Source organism: Papaver somniferum, chromosome 7 (genome assembly GCF_003573695.1).
Source record: "Papaver somniferum cultivar HN1 chromosome 7, ASM357369v1, whole genome shotgun sequence".
NCBI lineage: Eukaryota > Viridiplantae > Streptophyta > Magnoliopsida > Ranunculales > Papaveraceae > Papaver > Papaver somniferum.
In genome coordinates this window covers 26,367,294-26,377,280 of record NC_039364.1, presented here as the reverse complement: position 1 = coordinate 26,377,280, position 9,987 = coordinate 26,367,294, and positions in this window count along the sequence as shown.

Below are 9,987 nucleotides of genomic sequence, written 5' to 3'. Positions count from 1 at the left end.
GATCTCACCCAGTGTAAGTAAACCTTTAGCATTCATACAACGTCGACAAGGGCATGAAAACAAAGTACTCCCACCACCATTAATCCTGGAAAATTCTATGAATGACTTCACACCTTGTTTGTAATCTATAGACTTACGGGGACACTTCATCAATTTTTTGTCCACATCATTTGACATATTACCCTTCAAAATAGATATTTTACAATATCAAACAAAAATCACTTAGTCCTAGTGGTATAGGGTTTCCGAATCCCTGCAAGTTAGCGACAGAAACATCCCCTCAAAGAAGAGAGAATGAGCTACAAGTAGCTTTTGCGAATAACCACTAGGACTGTTATCATCTTGCTCACAGAGTACATAAAACCAGACTCATTTATACACAACTTAACATATATACATACATAAAAATAGACTATTATAATCATGCTAATACCAACTTCTATTGTAATCAACCAAATAAAATAACTTAGTCCTTGTATGTAATCTAAAGCTCAATTCATGATGAGCATATTTATGGAACATACAAACTGGAATTTAGGTTACTAATAGATGAACTACAGGGTCTGGCTATCACAGAATCACTGAAGTATATAGCTAAACTACAAAGTAGATGTATCTATCTCAATGAAGTATATCCAGTCAAACCTTGGCAAAGCACCAACTTTCACAGCTTTCTTCAGATTCCGTAACCAGTACTTCTTTTCTGTTTGTCTCTTGCCAAAAGGATCCTCTCCTAGCTCTGCAAAAACCAAGATATAGAACAACATTAGCCAAACTTTTAAAATGTATCGACTTTGAAGCTCTTTTTAATATATAGAACATTATTCAACATTGTGAAGTTATAATCATCCATCTATTCTGCAATGATAAACCCAAAGCATATGTCACAACAACACACACTAATTAATTACGCTCTGCCATACCCACGCACGTGGTGGCTCTCTAAAAGAGTCACAAACTGATACCTGCAAGTGCACAGGGTCTGTTGTAGTGAGTGTGCAAGGCAGGGTCGAACCACAGAGACTAGGGTGTATAGTTGAAGTGATGAAGCAAGTGACAGTTAACAAGAAAAATCAGTGGTAGTGAATAAGAAACAGTGAAACAAAGACAAACAAACCAAGGCTGTGAGCCAAGGGCAGTGACAGAACTGAAAAACAGTAGCATGTAAAGCAAGTAAACAGGAACATGGTAGGGATTTTGAATCCACATCTTGATCCTAAACTAAGGCAGATCCTAATCAAATCATGTTCTTGTTTCATCTCAGGGAAGATTATGGATGATTTAACTAATCTTACTAACTTACCCCTAGCATCAACTGTCTTCTCACAGTACAGCTGATCACAGGCTTGTTTGCTCAACCAGTTATCTAGCAATCCGCATTAGTGGAAGGTTAATCCCCTAAGTTCTCTAGTTCACCCATAGCATTGAGTGTCTTCTTACAGCACACTCAATCACAGGTGCATTTGATCACTAAGTTTACTAACTTCCCTACTTCAATTAAGCACGGTCCTTCAAATGGACTGAATCCTTAGCTACTCTCACTCTTACACCCCTAGAATCAGCTGTCTTCTTACAGCACAGCTGATCACAGGTGCATTCACTCAACTAGCCAATTATCAATCCTACTTAGTTTAAGCACTACAAGAACAGTGACATGAACAAGGACTATCCTAGCTTACAATTCAAGAGTATCATCTAACCCCTAGCAAATGGAGTTAGAACATAATGAAATTAAATGACAATGGAATTGAAATTGTTTAAAACATTGAACTGAACTTGAACTGAAATTGAAACAACATTAACAATTGAGGTCCTGGCTATTCCAGGCCTCTTGGTGGTGCTCTGGCTAATCCAGGCATACCCCAATTACATCACTAACACATCTATTTATAGTTACAATCAATTCCCCCAAAACAGGACCAAAACAGTCCCCATTAGGGTTTGGTGAAAATCAAAATTAAATCACAATAATCCTACCTAATGTTGATAACAACCCTAATAGACTATCCCATACCTCAATTTAACATTTAATTGATTTCCCCCAAAAATTTCCCAAATCAGAAAAATTAGGGTTTTAGAAATTAAAATTAGAAATTTACCTAATCTCTGACTCCAATCAAACTTCGACCCATGCTTAGAATTAGTCTTCTCTTGCTTCCCATACCTTCAATTTGCCTCTAGATCGACCTAATTTACCTATTTCACACTTTAGGGTTTCGGTTGAAAATGTGTGGAATAAGTAAAGTAGACGGACTAGGGAGAGGGGAACAATGATGGGTTATCATTGTTTGACGCTGTGGTAATTATGGTGGTGATGGCGGAGCAGTTGGGATAGCAGGTGGAGGAGATGGTGGCGTACATGGAGGTTGCAGAGGAGGTGAGGGGAGAAAGAGAAGATGGAGTCGATGGAAAAGAGTGAGGGGGGTGCTTGGTTAGGTAGGAATAGGGTTAGGTACTAGGGTGTTGAGCGGATGTATCAGAATTCGATGTCCAATGAGTTAAAGCGTTGGATCGACACATCTGGATCGAATCTATCGTCTGAGATGGCAATGCTTGCAGCGACCGTAGGATTGTGAGACACAACAAAACTGATGGCTCCAGATGGAGTTAGGTGTTGTAGTGTTAGACAGGAGCTTCAGAGTTTGATGCACTGTGATGAAGCGACTGTTGGATGATGGAATGGATCCAATCTGACGGTTAAGAGGGGAAACGGGTTTGGGTATTGATTTTAGGCTTAGAAAATGGGTTTGGGTTTAGGAAATGTGTTTGGGCTTAAACAATCTTGAGCCCACTTCTTCTTTAAGAACAATTTCTTCCTTTGTGAGCCCATTTTCATCCTTCTGGTCTTGTGCACAACATTCTTCGCGGTTTCCTTGTGTAATTCCTCCCGGCTTTTCACCACTTTTCTGCTCTTTTCCGCTCCGCTATTCATCCAAACTTTATTTATTACCTAAAAATGCAAAATTAGTTAATAAAAATATTTATTCTTGAAAACAAAGAAAATACAGAATATGGGATAAAATGTAGAATTAATGCACAAAAGATGAGTTAAATGCCAAGAAAAATATATAGAAATATGCACTTTTTAGGATTTATCAGCACGCTATGTTGTTACACAGCTAGCTAGGTATAAGTCTCTCTAATGGTATATTAAACCTATGTGCCATTTTCTTTTTCATTCTAAATAAAATGTGAATTCCAGTACTCATCATGGACAGCAGCTGTAACTAGCATTTTATCCCAACCAAGAAACTCAATAATCTCACACTTGAAGTTCATTGTGACACTTATTGAAAAAATCTCCAGATAATAGTAAACATAACAACTTAACGAATACAATTAGCATGTTTCCTAGCTGTGGAAACTCAACCAAAACGAAAATAAGCAATATAAGTCATCTAAGCCCATAAAAACTGGAATTTAGGTTACTAATAGTTGAACTACAGGGTCTGGTTATTATAGAATCACTGAAGTATATAGCCAAACTACAAAGTAGATGTATCAATTGAAAATGCGGGGGTCTAACAACCACACCCAAAAATTCGTTTGGCAATCTGAGAGGACTTACTCCAATACACTTTCTAGAGAATCAACTAGACAGTCAGACTCAATCTAGAATAAAGTATATCAAAGAGTTTAATATCTCTAACTCTTAATTCAATACGCAATTAGCAAATAGATATCTGCTAGCCCGATTGAATATAAGAGGAATTACTTGAACGGTACAAAAGACCAATTTTCAAGTGTTAATCAATGTAAATCAACAACCAAAGGTTGGATATTCTAATTGATTGATCTTAACGCACAACCTGTGATATTTCAATTATATAAAAAAATATAATGCGGAAAAGAAATAACACAGACACCAGAATATTTTTAACGAGGAAACCGCAAATGCAGAAAAACCCTGGGACCTAGCCCAGTTTGAACACCACACTGTATTAATCTGCTACAAACACTATCCTACTACCAATTAACTTCGGACTTGACTGTAGTTGAACCCTAATCAATCTCACACTGATTCAAGGTACAGTTGCGCTCCTTACGTCTCTACTCCCATCAAGATACTACGCACTTGATTCCCTTAGCTGATCTCACCCACAAATAAGAGTTGCTACGACCCAAAGTCGAAGACTTGATAAACAAATCTGTCTCACACAGAAAAGTCTATAGGATTGAATAAATCTGTCTCCCACATAAATACCCAAGAGTTTTTGTTCCGTATTTTGATAAATCAAGGTGAACATGACCAATTGACAAACCAGACTTATATTCCCGAAGAACATCCTAGTATTATTGTAGATGGGGAAAACGATTTGCTGGTTTTTACGGAATTGAGGAGACGACCGTACGGAGGAGACTCCTCGAACCGAGCGAAATGTTAAACCTCACACAGATGCACCGCTGCAAAGGGGGTGCTTTAGATTCGAGAGATCAATTTTTAGTATTCCGGCCTAAATCAAGATAATGACCATTCCAGAGTAAATTCGGTCACAAGATAGGATGGGTTGATCTGTGGGAGGGAAGCTGGGAAATGTGTGGAATCAACGGTAATCAAAGATTGTGGTGTGTGAATTCTGAATATGATAAGCTATGAATGATTGAAATTTTTCAATTGAGAGTAGTTGCTCAATTGATGAGTTGATGATCTCGTGTTGTCGATGAGACGTGAGACTGATGATACTGTTGATGGTGATCTTTCAATCATGATTCAGAGACTTATTTATATTGCTGGAATTTTAGACACCATGACCCCATGAAGTGTGACAGTTGATGGAATCAAGGAGTGGGGAAGTGGAGATCGTGTTTGAAACCAGTTGCTCAACGTGTGGAGACTTGGTCGATTTTCCATCCACTACCTCGTGAATTCCTTCAACTGATTGCACGACTTGATCACATTCCATCGTGTGTTTGAACACACGTGCTGTAGACCGCCAGAACAAAACCCTAAGTGGTATCCCCCCAAAGTGACACGATTGACGTCTCATGGTTTGTTAGTCAATTGATGACTTCGTGGTTTGATGGGACGATGAGTCCATGTAGTTGCTGAGTTGAACATGATGTTCTGAAACTCATGAATTGAACATATCATGAGACAGAGGTATAGTTCTTACGATGAAGTGAGCAAGTATTGCTCATTAGATGGACCGTTGAATATTGATTGTTGAACCAATATTCCTTGGTTTGAGCAAATATTTATCATCTGAGCAAGTGTTTCTCATGTGATGAATTGTTGAATATTTGATCGTCTGAGCATGTGTTGCTCATCTGATGGATTATTGGCAGCGTACCAAAAATATTAATTAGAATACTGATCGTTGAACCGAGCATAATTAATAAAATTAATGACCATGAGGTCGTCGTGAAATTATTAAGGTTGGAATCTGGAATGATGATCCTTGGATTCAGAAACCCTAATTTGATCAATTCATGATCAATTCATGGTTCTTCAAAAGTTTAATCATGAAACGAAGGAAGAAGCGGCTACATGGGACCGTGGATCAACCATGTAGTATCCATATGCTCATGTGAGCAAATACGAAGAACTCCTGAAGAGTTGATGATTTGTTGGTGAAAGAATGATTAAATGTTGGTTTAATCATTTATTCGAAAATGCTCGTCTGAGTCTTAGGTGAGAAAACCTAATTAATTATGACGGAGTGAGGGACCGACCATGGGGTCATGAAACCGGCCCTGGGTAGTCACGTGACCTCCTGATTATCACTTCATGAAAATCCAAAGTGTTTGGAAGAGTCTTGGACCTAATACGTGCAATTGTGCAAATTAGGTCAAAACTGTGAAACTTGATGGGACCGGCTTCTGTAAGCCAAAGAGACAATCTTGGTCGGTCAAGATAGCGCGCTCGTGTCTCCAAGGCGTCCGCGTCTCAGTCCTGAGAATTTTGATATTTTCTGGCGTGCAATTGAGCATCCATTCGAGAAAATATGCCAAAATTAGGGTTTCGACGAAACTGAGGAAAACACCATGAGATGATGGAAAATAATTATAAAATAAGGAATAAGGAGGCGTGGGACCGCCGAGGCCAAGGCATGGCCGGCAGGTCATGGCCACGGTCCCATGGTGCCTTTTCCTTAATTTTATAATATTTTGATGATTTTATGAAAAATTCATGAATTTTGAGAAATTTGATGAATTTAGGGAGTTTCCATGAATTGAAGGAGTTTTCATGAGTTCAGGGAAGAAAAAAATATATTAAAATAATAAAAACAAGGGTGTGTGGGACCGTGGAGGCGCGGCCGGCCGGCTAGGGCCCGGTCCCACGAGTTTTCATAATTTTTAATATTTTTTTAGGTATTTTTTCATGATTTGAAGGGATTTTCCTAATTTGAGAGAAATACCATGAAATCAAGGAGTTTCATGGGATGAAGGAAACCCTAAAAATAATAATAATAAAATACATGGGCGTGTGGGATCGGCTAAGGCATGGCCGGCCGGCTTGGGGCCGGTCCCACATGTTTTCCTAATTTTATATTATTATTTTTTATGTATTTTGAAAATACCATGATTTGAAGGAATTTTCATGAAATCAGGGAAATAATAATAAAATAATGAGGAACCACATGGCGTGGGGCCGGCCGGGATCGAGGCATGGCCGGTTGGCCAGGGATCATGGCCCCACAATGTTTACCTTAATTTTATATTATTTCCTTCGTGCGAAGGAGCACTATGAAATTGAGGAGTTTCCTAAAAACGAAGGATATTCGTTCAAATGAAAGTATTTTCATCAAATGAAGGAAAATAATAATATGATAAAATATAAAACTGGCGTGGGATTGGTCATGGCACGGTCGGCCAGTCAGTGAGTCCAATCCCTTGGTGCCTTGGTTAATATTTTGATTATTTATTATTTTCTTCCTATTTTGCAATAGGTTCATCGTTTCGTCGTATTTTGAAATACTCGTTCGTGCGGTGACTTGTTAGTGCATCGTTGTTGAATACACTTACACCATATAAATCGGGGCTTACTTAGAGGTAGCTCAGATGCCCGGTTTTTGATTACTTATTACTAATTTATGAAATTCAGTGGAGAATAATTCATAAAACTGAGTAATAAAATAAATAGACGTTTACTATTAATTCATAGGATCAGCTGAGGATTCGACTACGAATTCAGAATAATAAAGTGAGCATTACCATTCCATGGGATCGTAGATTCGACCATAGAATCAGAGTAATTAAGATTTATTTATTACTATTTATGAGACCAGTTGTGGATTCGATCATGAAATCGGAGTAATGAGATAATATAGTTATTGCTATTCTATGAGATCAAGATGTGGATTCGATCATAGAATCAGAACAATTGTTTATTGCCATTCCATGGGACCAGTCGTGGATTCTACCATGGAATAGGAGTAATAATAGATTATTCTGGGAATTCAGTAGTGAATGTCACGGCAGAATTAATCTTAATTAGGAATAATTAACTTGGTGGCTCTATACTAACAGGGCAAGCTGTCTAGGAGCATTAATTATCCCGATATGAGCTTGTCGGTAAGTCATATCCTTTATATAGTCAGGGTAAACTCGTTGTTTGTTTCTAAAGACGTTATTGCTCTATACTAGCAGAGCAAGCTGTCTAGGAGCATTAATTATCCCGATATGAGCTTGTCGGTAAGTCATATCCTTTATATAGTCAGGGTAAACTCGTTGTTTGTTCCTGAAGACGTTATCGCTCTATACTAGCAGAGCAAGCTGTCTAGGAGCCGTCCATCTCGTGATAATATATAGAAATAATCACTGAAAGTGTTCAGTATTCATGAGATATGCCGTTGTCCAGTCGTGAGACTACATATCTACATGTACTCTGAGATAAAGCACTCTCCGTTGAGAATTCGATGAGAGACCCGTGTCTCAATACTCACGTCTGATTGCTGGATCAGAGCTTCGTATAATTATGAGTTTATGATTTTAGCACTTGTTGAAAATCCACCATCTACAATTATCAATCACCTCACAATAAACTTAATCGACTAGCGAAACAAGTTATTGTGGAATCACAAACGATGAGACGAAGGTGTTTGTGACTACTTTTCTATCTTGCCTATCGGATATATAAATCTCAAGCCAATTTTACAATTGCACTCAATCCCAATGAAGTCTTCAAGTCGTTAACCTACAGGGTCTCGAGAAGAAACTTAAGGTTAAAGGAGAATCGACTCTACTTATGCAACTGTAGCAACACACATGAGGTGTGGGAATTAGGTTTCCCAGTTGCTAGAGTTCTCCTTTATATAGTTTTCAAATCAGGGTTTGCAATCCAAGTTACCTTGGTAACAAAGCATTCAATAATCACTGTTAGATGAAAACCTTGATTCAACCAAGCTAATATCTTTCAACCGTTAGATGGAACTTAGCTTGTTACACACAAATGAAATGTACCCTCATTTAGGTTCATGTAATCATACCCAAACGTGTACACCATGTTGGTTCACAAATAGTTAAACGAGGTTAGCCATATGATTACTTTCATATCAACCTTATTCATCTTAACCATAACTAGTTCAAATGACTCAAATGAAACTAGTTAAAGAGTTGTTCAATTGATATATTCTCATGGATTTATACAAGAACACAATTGAAGCAAAATCGGTTTGATTCACTCGAATCAATACATGAACATTATAGCCACGGTTTGCAAAGATTGCATTCCTTAATGATAAATGTTTAGGTTCATGTACAACCGATTTTAGAAAGTAACCACTTAAGTATGCGTACGGGTATGTGTACTTAAGTAACCGGATTTGAGTTTGTTTTAGTTTTCAAACTCAGCAGAAATTCACGGACGTGAACTTTCCTCCAGTATGCGTACGGGTACGCGCACTTTAGGTAACCTGATGAGTTTGGTTTTGGTTTTCAAACTCATCAGAAATTCACGGACGTGAACTTCCGCCAGTATGCGTACGGGTACGCATACTTACCCAGTCTCCTACAACCTTTTTGTATACACACAAATATGCATACTTTAGGCTCCCGGTTTTGGACTTATACACTAATGTGCGAACACACTATGCTTATATCCAAAGATGGTTACAAGATTTTAAACTCTTTATTTCAATCATTGAAACATTCTTCTATAATGACAATAGCCGTTTTCACACACTATTAGCATCAAAGCAATTTTCAAGATATTGAAATAATCATTATCGAAACATTCCAAGTCTTACACCAAATGATTGTATCACAAGAACCATGTAAGATGCTACTCAGCAATTTTCTCATGATATAAGATGAACTTGGTTGAAGTGAAAGCTTACCAACACATATTTCGATAAATATGTAAGCGAGATATACTCAGCTTGAAATCTCAAATGTGTATCGAGAAAACTATATCGTAACACGAGTTATGTCTCAATATAGGAGATAGAGTAGAAATAGACTTTCTAAGTGATATATAAGTTTAAGTCTCCACATACCTTTTGTCGATGAATTTCCACAAGCTCTCCTTAGTAGTTCTTCGTCTTCAAGTGATAAACGCCGTGAAGTCTAAGCTCAACTACACAAACTATATCCTCGTCCGAGACATCTATAAATAGGCTAGAAATCAAGACTTATAGTTTTAATCACTAACATTGACAAACATGCTTGAGATAGCAACGCATGCGAGTTCGACCGAGCAGTGCTCTAACAATCTCCCCCTTTGTCAATTTTAGTGACAAAACTATCAATACATATGGATTACAAAATAAATAAAAATTGTAGCTTCTCATACAAATAATTGATCTCCTTGTTCTCTTCAACGCGACTCGAAATCTTCGTCACTTCCAAGTACTCCATGATCCTAAAGGTTGTAAGTTCAACATCCTAGTTGTTGAAGATCAGTAGCGATAACAATGAGAAGACAAAGTGCTCTCAATCATTGTTATACAATGTCATAGTATTATTACACATCATCAAAGTTCAATTGTATCACAACTTTGACAACAATACCATGGTGATATGTATCACTCCCCCTTAGTCAATACT